General features: G+C 48.6%; 1 protein-coding gene across 1 annotated transcript in view; it reads right to left on the bottom strand.

The window, feature by feature from the left end:
• The window catches only part of KLHL25 (kelch like family member 25), a 35,563-nt gene extending 31,965 nt beyond the window's left edge, over positions 1-3,598 (bottom strand). The window contains exon 1 of the mRNA XM_075855279.1: positions 3,516-3,598. The gene's annotated coding sequence lies outside the window, so the exon portion shown is untranslated. The remainder of the gene's footprint in view (positions 1-3,515) is intronic.
• Positions 3,599-15,669: the final 12,071 nt, after the last annotated feature.

Below are 15,669 nucleotides of genomic sequence, written 5' to 3'. Positions count from 1 at the left end.
AGTGTAAAATCCAGCATTTTTGTAATATATATTTTCATGACTTCTAAAAAAAAAACACCTCATAAAACTGTGTGTCTGCTGCCAAGAAATCTTACTAGAAGTCTTTATTTAATAGTTTAAGCATATAAGAGTGTACTGAATAGGCTGTAAAGCCGCCACACACAAGACGCCACCATCGATGGATCGGCCGCATTCTGTGTGTATGACCAGCTTTAGAAGGACTGGCAGATTAACACCGTGATGCCCAGCAGTTTAGCTAATCAACACATGAATACCCACCGCAGCCAAGCTCACTGAAGGGATTGTCCCAGCCACGACCTATATGACAAGGGTATTAGGCAGGTCATACAATTGTGATGAGGGTGCGGAAAGGGTTAGACTACATAGAAGTCCTTGTGCACATTAGTTGCAGTCTTCTAGTACAGAATCTGCCAGTTTTTGCTAGGAACTTATTGGCAAAGGCCTCGGAGTGAATGCAGCAGATCATTGCAAATTATTGGGGGGGGGGGGGGGTACCGAAGAACCAGTCTAACGTAATCCAAAATGTTGGAAATCCTTTATCAATAAGTGATCGTGTGAATCGTTGCTATGGTGATTTTAGACCAAAGATGTTCAAACTTGGCTTTTTATTTCCACCAGACCCTTGTTAGTTTATCCAGAAATTGAAGAAGAAAGCTTAACCTGAATGGGACAAGCGCCACATAGTAGAATGCCGCAACAAAATAAACCCCATAATGGGTATTATTCACCAAAAGAAGGTAAAACCACATCAATCTAGTGGTGGATGAGTCTAGAGGGCAGGGTATGGCAGCCACGCCTGCACTGTAACATTAATGGCAGATACCAGATTGTAGTAGAATGTACACGGTACTGCACAGATGTTAGAGATAGAAAATCTGCAGAACATTGATTGGAAACACAATATAAAAAGAGCATTTAGGGAACTCTCCAAGGAACCTGCCGTTACATTAATCTTAAATATCTCTCCATTTATTCCGATCTAGATCGTGTTCATATTTAGAAACTTCCGTGGAAGAAATCAATGAGTCTGTCTGCACAGAGAACACAATACAAACAGGGAAACGACGATCACTTTTTCCAGTACATTTAGTTCCACGACTACTAGCCTTGAGAGCTGCATACACAAAACGACCACCAATAACCGGAGAAGCAATATCTCTCCTGTTTGTTCACACCTAACATATGGGACGATACTTACATGGGAGATTATTTATATATATGATCAATCCAGTCCAGTGATGCCAAACGTGAGGACCTCAGGGCAAGGTCAGAGCTAAACTTGCTTTGATTCGGACCAATTTTCAGTATGGGACCCCTCCCCCCAGGGAAATATAAATACCCGTACGATGATTTGCATAAATGGATTTGTAGTTCAGCGGACCAACCATTCGTCTGACCGGTTTCCTTCAAGGTTTGCTGTATGTACTTCTATCATTAAGAAAACTTTACTATTAACTCTTACTCTACCTCAAACTGGTGGCACACGTCCTGCCAGTCCCCTGCCCCAGAAAAGGAAAGTTCATGTGGCACAGCTGCGTTTCCCTGGTCTCTATCTATGCACAAGCTCCAGATCTTCTTACATGGCCACAGGGTGGGTCACAATGAATAGTCTGACAATGGTATCAGGTAGGAAAGAATTGGTCACAGAATATCCAGTATAGATGGAGGAAGACGTAAAACTGAACCCCTTAACGACCAGGCCTGTTTAGGCCTTCATAACCAAACCATTTGTTTTGTCATTTTTCATTAATCTCGCATTCTAAGAGCCATAACTATTAATTAATTTGTTTTCAATTAAAAAAAGATTTAATGTATTGATTTTTTAGGTGGGGGGGGGGGACGGACGGGACTTTTTAACTTTTATTAAACTCATTCTTACATATCTTTTTGCCCCACTAGGGGACTGGGAGCAGCGATCCTTTGATCACTTGTATAGTGCTTCTGAATACTCAGTACTAACCGTAACAGGCAACCTATAAGGCCATGCCTAGTAGACAAATCTCGATGGCGGACCTGGGGGCCTTTGTTAACCCATCGGTGCCCTGTGAGCCCCCTTCTTCTGTCAAACACCTTAGATACAGCGGTCACTATTGTCCGTGGCATCTAATGCATTAAACTGTCGAGATCTGAATTATCTCCGATTCTGGCAGTGGTGGCCGGAGCCTGCAGTATATAACAGCCGCGCTCCTGCCACTCAGCTCGGCGGTACAATGGCAGTACCCACAAGATCCTAATGGCGGATGTATCCGTCACGATGCTGTCACTAGGACGGATATATCCATCATTGGTTGTTAAGGGGTTAATTTGTCTCACAAAGAAGTAACCGCTGACTACTCTATCATCATCACGGTTTAGTCCTTGTGATTTCCATTAGGCCCTGCTCACACTACCATTAGGGACCAGTCCATCAAGTTTCCATTGCGTTTTGATGACCGGAATAGTGTGGTCTTCTGCTGCACTGTGAGAAGTCTGGGAGACATGCCTTGTGGGGGTTGTGATCACCCCGGTCATCACTCTGCTCTGGGAGAAAGGAAAATAAACTAAGGGTTAATTGTCCCATATCCGCAGTATCCATGTTTGATCCACCATGCACCAGAAACGTTATTTCATCTTTTGTTGTATGTTGGAGACGGTGAACGCAATCTAAGAAACTGATTGATAGGATTTCCAACAACTTGATAAGAAACGCTCTGCACCCGCAAAATATGGGACCCAACATTGTAAACTACACTCTGTATAGAAGGGGCAATGAGCTTGTGAAGCTCGCCATTCAGATATATGGAATTGATTCGCAGAAATTTCTGCAACAAATCTGCAGCGTGTGACTGAACCCTAAAGCAGCACGGAGAAGATCAAGTGAGGACACAGAACATAGAGGAGCGCGCACCAGTGGACCACGCAGTGCTGACCGAGGACAATGCTCTACAACACCGTACATCAAACCTTGTGTGCACTAAGGACACCCAGACCGCAGGTAAAGCAGCATTTAGTTTCAGCTCTTCACAGGTTAATTCTCCAGGTCATGCTGAACATGAGACAAGGTGCAGGTCTGTTCACACTATCAGCCAGGAGAGGCTAATAATAAAGAGATGGCACTGCCCGATACTTCATAGGGAGTGGGGGATGTCATTGTTTACAGCAAATCCAATATTAACCCCTCTCCTGCCAGACATCTCCTACATGCAGGCAACCCCTCAACTCACAGACCTGTTCCAAACACAGTTAACCCCTCCTCTGACAGACCTGCCCACAATTAACCCTTCACTGGCCAGAACTTGCCCAAAACAAATAATCCCTCTCCTATTAAACTTGTCCTAACCTTACATACCTACATGTGACCATCAGATCCTGAGTACAGCAAGACTACATCATGCCAGTAAGCGCCCTGCTGTTCTGATACAGCTACTGTAAGTAGTTACCAGTGCCCTCATGTCTGATGTCCTCCCATGGGGCTGCGATATAACACGAGAAATAAACAAGACTGATGTGCTCACCAGATGGATCTCCCCTGTGTGTGCCTCTTCTGCCCGGTGGTGCCCCCTCACATGCCCAGGTGGCACAATCCTGCAGACAGGTAATGTACAACACAATGCAACCAGCCCGCAAACAAACTAGTTCTCACAGACAGCAGTGTGAGTGACAAGACAAAAGAACCAATCAGCGTGAAGCAGGAAGGCTAGGGGGCGGTGCTGCTCACCAATCAGAGTGGAGAGATAGGATCACAGCGAGAGGATGAGGCTCACCATGGGAATGGGTATGTAATTAATTACACCAAAATCCAATTAACCCCTCTCCTGCCAGACATACCTTACATGCAGGGAACACCTACGCTGACACCCTATCCCCAACAGTTAACCCCTCTCCTGCCAGACCTGCCCCCAACACAGTTAACCCCTCTCCTGCCAGACCTGTCCCCAACACAGTTAACCCCTCTCCTGTCAGACCGGTCCCCAACACAGTTAACCCCTCTCCTGCCAGACCTGTCCCCAACACAGTTAACCCCTCTCCTGCCAGACCTGTCCCCAACACAGTTAACCCCTCTCCTGCCAGACCTGTCCCCAACACAGTTAACCCCTCTCCTGTCAGACCTGTCCCCAACACAGTTAACCCCTCTCCTGCCAGACCTGTCCCCAACAGTTAACCCCTCTCCTGCCAGACCTGTCCCCAACAGTTAACCCCTCTCCTGCCAGACCTGTCCCCAACACAGTAAACCCCTCTCCTGCCAGACTAGTCCCCAACACAGTAAACCCCTCTCCTGCCAGACTAGTCCCCAAAGTTAACCCCTCTCCTGCCAGACCTGTCCCTAACAGTTAACCCCTCTCCTGTCAGACCTGTAGCCAACAAAGTTAACCCCTCTCCTGCCAGTCCTGTCCAAACCAGTTAGCCCCTCACCTGCCAGACCAGTCCCCAACAAAGTTAACCCCTCTCCTGCCAGACCTGTCCCCAACAAAGCTAACCCCTCTCCTGCCAGGCCAGTCCCCAACAAAGTTAACCCCTCTCCTGCCAGACCTGTCCCCAACACAGTTAACTCCTCTCCTGCCAGACATGTCATCAAACAATTAACACTTCTATTGCCATTCCTGTCCTAAACAAAGTTAACTCAGCTGTTGCCGCCAGACCTGCCAGAGTTAACCCTCCATCCGCTGTGCCTGATCATGATGGTCTGATACAGCTATAGTAATTATTGGAAGTAGTTACCACAGTGCCCTCATGTCTGATGTCCTCCCATGGGGCTGCGATATAGCACGAGAAATAAACAAGACTGATGTGCTCACCAGATGGATCTCCCCTGTGTGTGCCTCTTCTGCCCGGTGGTGCCCCCTCACATGCCCAGGTGGCACAATCCTGCAGACAGGTAATGTACAACACAATGCAACCAGCCCGCAAACAAACTAGTTCTCACAGACAGCAGTGTGAGTGACAAGACAAAAGAACCAATCAGCGTGAAGCAGGAAGGATAGGGGACTGTTCTGTTCACCAATCAGCCAATCAGAGCGGAGAGATGGGGTGAAACGAGAGGATGAGGCTCACCATGGGGCGTGGTTCTGCCTCAGTGCTCAGGTCCCAGGACACAGAATTTGGGAGGGATTATTGAATAGAGGGAGAACCCAGGAGAATGCCGGGAAATAATATGATGCTGTCACTGAATAGCAGCCACTGTCCTGTCACATCTGGACTGCGAATCGCGACTTTATTCTTATTATGTCCGATATGGTAATCTGCTATATTTATATAACACAGCATACAACCGACGTGGCAATATTATTAGGAAAAAGTGAACCCCACACACAAACCTATATACGTCATCTTTACCTTTTACAACTCGTTTCCTGCTTTATTTATTTTTTTATATTTAGTCCTCATTTATTTCTTAATATATCTGTATAGAGGGCAGAGCTCCGTTTTTCTGTAGACCAGGATCACACACACCGTTTTTTTATGCAGTTTTGGATCCGTTTTTGAGCAATACTCAGGAGTGGACACAGAAGGAAGGAGCTGTATCAGTCTTTGCTTTTAGATCCACTTCTGGCTTTGGCTGAAAAGCCTGACCCAAAAACTGCATGAAATCCGTGTGCTCTTTCCATCTGGTTCACACCACGTTCTTTTTCCCTTTACTGTATATACTGTAAATAACTGTTTAACCCCTTGGCAACATCCGCATGTGTGTGTATATATATATGGTGCTGCCGCCAAAAGGTTTGCACATCCGCCGTACACCTACTTGCATGTGCCAGCGCTTTTAGGCCCCATGCACATGACCGTGATTTTGATCCACAATTGTGGATCCGTAATTTTGGATCAAAATACGGATACATTCTTTTCTATGGCGCATGGACACCTTTCCGTATATTTACTGTAAGGTGTCCAGGCCGTAGAAATTACACGCAAAAAATAGGACATGTCCTATTTTTTTAATTTCCGGAATGTGATCCTATACTTTATAATGGAAGCATGGCCAACAAATGCGGGTGCTAGTCAACAGCCATCCGTGCCAGTAATCATGGGCTGTGCACACGTCTACGGCCGTGTGCAGGGGGCCTAATACAGCAGATACCGGACTGTAATGACCGGGATCAAAGATAACTCCGATCCCAGTCGTTTAACCCTCTAGATTCTGCGGTCAGCATAGGGTCGCGGTATCTAAGGCTTTGTTCAAACAACGTCATTTTTTGGTAAAAAAAACCTGTATTCTGACGACATTCGGAGACGGAAACCCAAGGCTGACCTTTGGATTTCTGCAGATGTTTGGCAGTTTAAAGCCAGATTTATTGCACGCAGATTATCCCCATTCAATAAGGATAATCTGTTTGTGGCTTCCACCACTGTTTTTGCGGTGGAATTCGCCACAGAAACCGCTTCAAGAAGTGACATCACTTTTTTTTTCAGCAAGGCGGTTTTCTATTCCACCAAATTCTCCCCTGTCTTAACAATGGGGCGGTTTTGTATTGACATCATTGGGAGCCTTGTTACCCATGAAATTCATGCTACAGACACAGAACACGCGTGTATTCCCACTCTAAGGCCGGGTTTACACGAGCGTGTGCATTTTGCGCACGCAAAAAATGCGGCGTTTTGCGTGCGCAAAAGGCACTTAACAGCTCCGTGTGTCATCACGATATGATGCGCGGCTGCGTGATTTTCGCGCAGCCGCCATCATTATGACACTCCGATTGGATGTTTGTAAACAGAAAAGCATGTGGTGCTTTTCTGTTTTCATTCATCCTTTTCAGTGCTGTTGCGCGAATCACGCTCGTCCCACGGAAGTGCTTCAGTGTGGTGCGCGTGATTTTCACGCACCCATTGACTTCAATGGGTGCGTGATGCGTGAACAACGCACAAATATAGGACATGTCGTGAGTTTTACGCAGCGGACACACACTGCGTGAAACTCACGGACTGTAGGCACAGCCCCATAGCCCAATATAGGTTCGTGCAAGGCGCGTGAAAATCACGCGCGTTGCATGGACGTATATCATTCTCGTGTAAATAAACCCTTAGGCTGATAAAATCAAAGTTCTGTTATATAAGAACCGTATGTCGGCAGTATTTCCCGGACCAACCACAGTTCAGGAAGCCGTGCTCCTAGCATCATAGTTATCTATCATGTTTTCAGTATGGGACAATATTCCCGCAGGGAGGCAGGGAATCCTAGCATCATACATAACTAGGGAGGCAGGGACTCCTAGCATCATACATAACTAGGGAGGCAGGGACTCCTAGCATCATAAATAACTAGGGAGGCAGGGACTCCTAGCATCATAAATAACTAGGGAGGCAGGGACTCCTATCATCATACATAACTAGGGAGGCAGGGACTCTTATCATCATAGATAACTAGGGAGGCAGGAACTCCTAGCATCATACATAACTAGGGAGGCAGGGACTCCTAGCATCATACATAACTAGGGAGGCAGGGACTCCTAGCATCATAGATAACTAGGGAGGCAGGGACTCCTAGCATCATACATAACTAGGGAGGCAGGGACTCCTAGCATCATAAATAACTAGGGAGGCAGGGACTCCTAGCATCATACATAACTAGGGAGGCAGGGACTCCTAGCATCATAGATAACTAGGGAGGCAGGGACTCCTAGCATCATACATAACTAGGGAGGCAGGGACTCCTAGCATCATAAATAACTAGGGAGGCAGGGACTCCTAGCATCATACATAACTAGGGAGGCAGGGACTCCTAGCATCATACATAACTAGGGAGGCAGGGACTCCTAGCATCATAGATAACTAGGGAGGCAGGGACTCCTAGCATCATACATAACTAGGGAGGCAGGGACTCCTAGCATCATAAATAACTAGGGAGGCAGGGACTCCTAGCATCATACATATCTAGGGAGGCAGGGACTCCTAGCATCATACATAACTAGGGAGGCATGGACTCCTAGCATCATGGATAACTAGGGACGCAGGGACTCCTAGCATCATAGATAACTAGGGACACAGGGACTCCTAGCATCATAGATAACTAGGGAGGCAGGGACTCCTAGCATCATAGATAACTAGGGAGGCAGGGACTCCTAGCATCATACATAACTAGGGAGGCAGGGACTCCTAGCATCATACATAACTAGGGAGGCAGGGACTCCTAGCATCACAGATAAATAGGGAGGCAGGGACTCCTAGCATCATACATAACTAGGAGGCAGGGACTCCTAGCATCATACATAAGTAGGGAGGCAGGGACTCCTAGCATCATAGATAACTAGGGAGGCAGGGACTCCTAGTTTCATAGATAACTAGGGAGGCAGGGACTCCTAGCATCATAGATAACTAGGGAGGCAGGGACTCCAGCATCATACATAACTAGGGAGGCAGGGACTCCAGCATCATACATAACTAGGGAGGCAGCGACTCCTAGCATCATAGATAACTAGGGAGGCAGGGACTCCTAGCATCATACATAACTAGGGAGGCAGGGACTCCTAGTATCATAGATAACTAGGGAGGCAGGGACTCCTAGCATCATAGATAACTAGGGAGGCAAGAACTCCTAGCATCATACATAACTAGGGAGGCAGGGACTCCTAGCATCATAGATAACTAGGGAGGCAGGGACTCCTAGCATCATAAATAACTAGGGAGGCAGGGACTCCTAGCATCATACATAACTAGGTAGGCAGGGACTCCTAGCATCATACATAACTAGGGAGGCAGGAACTCCTAGCATCATAGATAACTAGGGAGGCAGGGACTTCTAGAATCATAGATAACTAGGGAGGCAGGGACTCCTAGCATCATAGATAACTAGGAAGGCAGGGACTCCTAGTATCATAGATCAGGGCCGCCATCAGGGGGGTATTAGGGGTAGTGGTGTGAGGGGCCCGGCCAAACCTAACTGAAAGGGTGGCCCGGCAACTGCCGCAACATTCTTTTGGTAGGAAAAAACGGGCCCCTGTAATGGGGCCCGTTTTTTTCACCAAAAGAATGTCGTGAGCTGCTGCTGCTGCGGGCCCCCTCCCCTCGTCATGGGGGGCCGTCAAACAGTCCGCCCGCGCGCGCGCGCGCACCCGATCGCGCGCACAAGGAAACTCCCGCGCGAGCGCGCACCCACGAACGCCCGCACTGGAGACCGCTTGCGCACGAAGCGCGCGCAGCCGCGGACACACATGTACAAAACTTACCTGGAGCCTGGCTGGAGGTGAAGGACTGGACGTCTGGACCGAAGACCTCGCCTGGAAGACATCGCCGGAAGAGGACTTGAGTGGGAGCAGCTCTTCTGACACGGTGAGTAAATTATCTCAAAGTGCTGTTTATGTATGGCCCTGTTCACACAGTATTTTGCAGGCAAAAAAAAATCTGCCTCAAAATTCCTTAAAGAATTTTGAGGCAGATTTTGACCTGCCCACACTATCTTGCCGCGTTTTTTTGCTGCGTTTTTTGCTCGCGGCGATTGAGGACAGCAGACAAAAAACGCAGCGAAAAATGCATTTTCTGCCTCCCATTGATTTCGATGGGAGGTCAGAGGCGGAACCGCGGCAAGAAAGGACGTGCTGCTTTTTCTCTTTTCCGCGACTGGCTCCCATTGATTTCAGATTAAATCAATGGGAGGCGGTTTTGGAAGTTGTTTGGTGCTGATTCTGACGCAGTGTCCGAGTCAATATCAAGGGCCAAAAACTCTGTGAACTGGGCCTTATTGTTAGGGCTTATTCAGACGAACGTGTAATACATCCGTGCAACGTGCGTGATTTTCACGCGCCTCGCACGGACCTATGTTACTCTATGGGGTCGTGCAGACGGTCAGTGATTTTCACGCAGCGTGTGTCCGTGTGTCCGCTGCGTAAAACTCACGACATGTCCGATATTTGTGCATTGTTCGCGCATCACGCACCCATTGAAGTCAATGGGTGGGTGAAAATCCCGCCCAGCACTTCCGCAGCAGTATAAACTATGAATGAAAACAGAAAAGCACCGCGTGCTACAAACATACAAACAGAGTGTCATAATGATGGCGGCTGCGCGAAAATCACGCAGCCGCGCATCATACGCTGCTGACACACGGAGCGGTTATGGACCTTTTGCATGCGCAAAACGCCACGTTTTTTGCGCGTGCAAAAAGCACATTGTCGTGTGAATCCGGCCTTAGGGTAGGAACACACTAGGCATGAACACTGCAGATTTTATGCAACACATTTTATTGTGGAAAATCCGCAGCGTATCACAGTCGCAGCAGAGTGGATGAGGTTTCAACAAATCTCATCCACACGCTGCAAAAATAATGGACCTGCAGTGTGGCTTTTGGCTTTTTAAAGAGGCTCTGTCACCAGATTTTCAAACCCCTATCTCCTATTGCAGCAGATAGGCGCTGCAATGTAGATTACAGTAACGTTTTTATTTTTAAAAAACTAGCATTTTTGGCCAAGTTATGACCATTTTCGTATTTATGCAAATGAGGCTTGCAAAAGTCCAAGTGGGCGTGTTTAAAGTAAAAGTCCAACTGGGCGTGTATTATGTGCGTACATCGGGGCGTGTTTACTACTTTTACTAGCTGGGCTTTCTGCTGAGAAGTATCATCCACTTCTCTTCAGAACGCCCAGCTTCTGGCAGTGCAGATCTGTGACGTCACTCACAGGTCCTGCATCATGTCAGACGAGCGAGGACACATCGACACCAGAGGCTACAGATGATTCTGCAGCAGCATCGACGTTTGCAGGTAAGTCGATGTAGCTACTTACCTGCAAATGCTGATGCTGCTGCAGAATCATCTGTAGCCTCTGGTGTCGATGTGTCCTCGCTCGTCTGACACGATGCAGGACCTGTGAGTGACGTCACAGATCTGCACTGCCAGAAGCTGGGCGTTCTGAAGAGAAGTGGATGATACTTCTCAGCAGAAAGCCCAGCTAGTAAAAGTAGTAAACACGCCCCGATGTACGCACATAATACACGCCCAGTTGTACTTTTACTTTTCAACACGCCCAGTTGTACTTTTGCAAGCCTCATTTGCATAAATACGAAAATGGTCATAACTTGGCCAAAAATGCTCGTTTTTTAAAAATAAAAGCGCCTATCTGCTGCAATAGCAGATAGGGGTTGCAAAATCTGGTGACAGAGCCTCTTTAAGCCGCAGCGTGTCAATTTATTCTGTGGAATCGCCGCTCGTCTGTTGCGGAAATGCTGCGGTTCTGCCGCAAAAATCACAAATGAGAAAAAAAAAAGGTACTTTTTTAAATTGATAAAAAGTTTAGACTTGCCCCGGCCGTAGTCCTGGTGACGCGATCCTCTATTCTTAGCGCAGCTCGGCCTCCCGTCATGACGTTTCATCCCATGTGACTGCTGCAGCGGTCACATGGTCTACAGCGTCATCCCAAGAGGCGGGGCTACGTTCAGAAGAGAGAGATGCGTCACCTAAACTACGGCCGGGGCAAGTCTAAACTTTTTTTTCCCTGCAGGATTCCCGCAGCGGACATGCCTCACCAAACCTGCGCCACTATTTGGTGCGGTTTTGCTGGCAGAATTCCCTGCGGCTACCGGGGCGGATAAGCTGTGTAGTTTTACTCAGCATATCCGCCTAGTGTGTCCCTTATGATGTCGCTCCTGGAGCTGCTGCCGGACTCTAAATAGGCATGACTCAAATAAGTCGAGTCGCTTCTCCCCTTATGTAAATCTACCCTCCCAAAGCAGACACTGAAACAGAGTTGGATTTTAATGGCCACAGCAGCCGTTTATTATTTAAATAACAATAACTTTAAATACCATAATTTTTGAATCCCCAAAAAAGGGGATACATCATAACAACAAATAACCCACTGCGACCCTATCAGGGTCATAACATTATAAACCAACCAGAATGACAGGGGCAAGTCCTTGAAGCCACCGATACTTAATTTTGGCCATCTGCCCACAAATACCTTACCCCCAGCCGTAACCCGGCCCAGGAGCACCAAATTACCTTTTTGCAGATGACCACCATATATATATAAATATATATAACCCAGCTTTCAAAAGGGGTAACACCCTAAGAAGCCGACAAATTGGGGGTGCATCCCGTGATGCATTCCCCCCCACCACTTTTTACGACCTACTTCAAGGACTCCCCCCCGCAGCTGCAATGACAAAATTTAACCTCCCCCAAAGACAAATGTCAATAAGCAAATAAACTTTGACGAGAAGAACCACCATCCGCAGCAACCTTTTGCCGCGGTCAACCGATCCACATCAGGGCGGGCGGGCGGGAACATGTTCCTGCTTCTGTGTCCTGGCGAAGAGAGGGAGAGCACAAACAGGAAACAGGTACATCCCCTTCAATCCCCACCCCTTCTCACTCAAGCCCTCCTGCTGTCCTCCCCCCCCTTTCCTCTCATAGGCCAGCCAACTCTGTGTCCCTCCCATCTATTTTAGTCATGGAGGCCTTCCCTTATTCCTTTTTTTCTTCTTTCAGTACGGCCTCTTCTTGACTCAAATAAGTCGAGTCGCTTCTCCCCTTATGTAAATCTACCCTCCCAAAGCAGACACTGAAACAGAGTTGGATTTTAATGGCCACAGCAGCCGTTTATTATTTAAATAACAATAACTTTAAATACCATAATTTTTGAATCCCCAAAAAAGGGGATACATCATAACAACAAATAACCCACTGCGACCCTATCAGGGTCATAACATTATAAACCAACCAGAATGACAGGGGCAAGTCCTTGAAGCCACCGATACTTAATTTTGGCCATCTGCCCACAAATACCTTACCCCCAGCCGTAACCCGGCCCAGGAGCACCAAATTACCTTTTTGCAGATGACCACCATATATATATAAATATATATAACCCAGCTTTCAAAAGGGGTAACACCCTAAGAAGCCGACAAATTGGGGGTGCATCCCGTGATGCATTCCCCCCCACCACTTTTTACGACCTACTTCAAGGACTCCCCCCCGCCAAAGCGAAACAGGCCTTGACCACCTCACGCCTGCGAGCTCCTCCACACTCCCACCGCTCGCTCAATTCCATCGGTCAAAGCCAGACTCCACATATCCATCCCCACCTCATTGAGGTGCACACCGTCCTCTCTCCAGTAGCTGCCTGTCCCAGCCTCCAGATCCCAGTGGCGCACCGCAACCCCACCATTACGCGTCACGAAGCTCGATATGGCCCTATTAGCCTTAATGCGAGCCTTGTTAATTTTTCCCACAGAACGGGCCATCCGCCAGTTCTTCCTAGGGACCATCTCAGACCACACCGTCACCAATTTAGGATAAGTTGCCCATAAGCAGAGCAAATCATGCTTGACGTCCCGTACCAACTCCCGGAAAGGGCGTATACCCAAATCGTTGCCTCCCACATGCAACACCAGTACCTCCGGCGCCCTGTCAAGCAGTACAAAATTGTGAAACTCGGGCAATACCCTGTTCCATGTCATTCCCCGTATACCCATCCACCTCACAACCGCCGCGTCCCGCGGAATCCTGAGCTGTCGACCGTCCGGCTGTACATCCGCGCGAAGGGCACCCCAGTACACAAAAGAATGTCCCATAATCCACACCATGCATGAGTCACGGCCTGCAAAACAAATGAAGAACATACACGCACCACCTCTTGCTGCCGCGTACCATTAATACTCAGGCGGAAACGCACGCACCCGGAACATGCTATACATCAATATATCACAACATGTTCAAGCGCACATAAGAACGGAAACGCGCCGACTCCCAACGCCCTATCCGCTGCACGCCTGCATCATCTAAACCCCATCTCACCGCCTCCGTCGCTGCCCCTATACGGAAAGAATGAGACGAGTATTGCTCTGCCTGCACCCCGCTAGCCACCAGACACTTTCTGAAAACCGAAATAAACTGATACCGCGACAGAAACGAGCCATCCTCGTGCCGCAGCAACGGCCCGTCTGAGAGATCTAAACCCGCCAAGTACTCCTTGACACACAACACTGGACAAACCGGATTCTTTGGGACCGCCAGCAAAACCACTCGACGTCCTGCCCCTCCTTGGTCCGTTTTGGACCTTCGCAACACTATCTCCACCCTGTCTTCATACAAATCGACATTATCCTGCAACAAGCCCCCCGCTCTCACCGAACTGGGGGAAACCAATTCCCCTACCCGAAAAGCTCCAAAAAAGGCTAACGCAAAAGCCAACCGGAAAAGCTTGCTCTCATACTCTGAACGACACACCTGCCGCACCACCACCTCCAGGGAACACAACAATTGAAATGACACGGGACGCCTCATATCCCTCACGACTACACCCCGTCTCAGCCCTTTCAATGCCTGGCCCACCAAAAACCGCTTCGTGATATCTGCCAACCCCCGTAACTTACAACCGAAAGCAATGGCCGCCACGAAGCGATTAACCTTAGCGACCGTGCAACCCCGGGCGAACGCATCCCCCAACCAAAACAGCAAGGCCACCATCCTATCATCCTCCGAGCACACATCTCCCAAAGATCTCACCCACTCCTCCCATTGCCTCCATCCAGCCGCATACGACGACCACGTCGCACTGGCCAGTGAACGTTTAATCAATGCACCTGCCGCCTGGATACCAGCTCCCACAGATGACTGGGACAGTCCACCCCTGTTAACTCCGCGTCCGGGACCAGCTGCCGGAAACGATCCCACTGCGAGCGAGAAAGCGCGTCAGCAATACAATTCTCTACCCCGGGAACATGCACCGCCACCACCCATGCATTTAAACTCAAACAGGAAAGCACCAACTGACGCAACAAGCGAACCACTGGAGGGGACGACGCCGAAGTATTATTTATAGCCATCACCACCCCCAAATTGTCGCAATGAAAACGCACTTTTTTGTCCCGGAACCTGTCTCCCCAAATGGTGACCGCCACCACGATGGGAAACAGTTCGAGTAGGGCCAAGTTACGCGTCAGTCCCGCCTCCACCCATGCAACCGGCCATTTTCCCGCGCACCATTGACCTTTAAAGAACGCCCCGAACCCCACCGCCCCAGACGCGTCAGTGAACAATTCCAAATCGAAGCTATCTAACGCCCGGGACATCCAAAGAGAGCGCCCATTATACTGTGCCAGAAAATGGAGCCAGACCTGTAAATCTTCCCTGTGCTCTGCAGCCAGACGAATGAAATGATGGGGTTCCCGAACCCCCGCCGTCGCCGCTGCCAACCGCCGACAAAAAACCCTGCCCATCGGCATGATGCGGCAGGCAAAATTCAACTTCCCCAATAAGGACTGCAATTCACGTAGCGTAATTTTCCTAATCCGACACGCTCGCTCCACTACCAACCGCAAATCCCCCAACTTATCCTCCGGCAATCTGCACTCCATTGCTACGGAGTCGATAGTAATTCCCAAAAAACAAATGGTCGTCACCGGACCCTCAGTTTTTTCCACAGCCAAGGGTACACCGAACTCCCTTGACACCCAATTGACCGTCTCCAACAAATTTGCGCAAACCCCCGAACACGACGGGCCAACGCACAAGAAATCGTCGAGATAGTGAATAACTGATTCCACCCCCGCGACCTCCCTGACTACCCATTCCAAAAAAGAACTAAACACCTCAAAGTACGCGCACGACAACGAACAACCCATGGGAAGGCATCGATCAATGTAATAATCCCCTTCCCAATAACATCCCAACAACCTCTGGCTGTCCGGATGAACCGGCAACAAACGAAACGCCGCTTGAATATCAGTTTTTGCCATCAGAGC

The sequence above is a fragment of the Rhinoderma darwinii genome, chromosome 3, assembly GCF_050947455.1.
Source record: "Rhinoderma darwinii isolate aRhiDar2 chromosome 3, aRhiDar2.hap1, whole genome shotgun sequence".
Lineage (NCBI taxonomy): Eukaryota > Metazoa > Chordata > Amphibia > Anura > Rhinodermatidae > Rhinoderma > Rhinoderma darwinii.
Note: the sequence above shows the minus strand (reverse complement) of the source record. Positions and strands in the feature narration are given on the sequence as shown.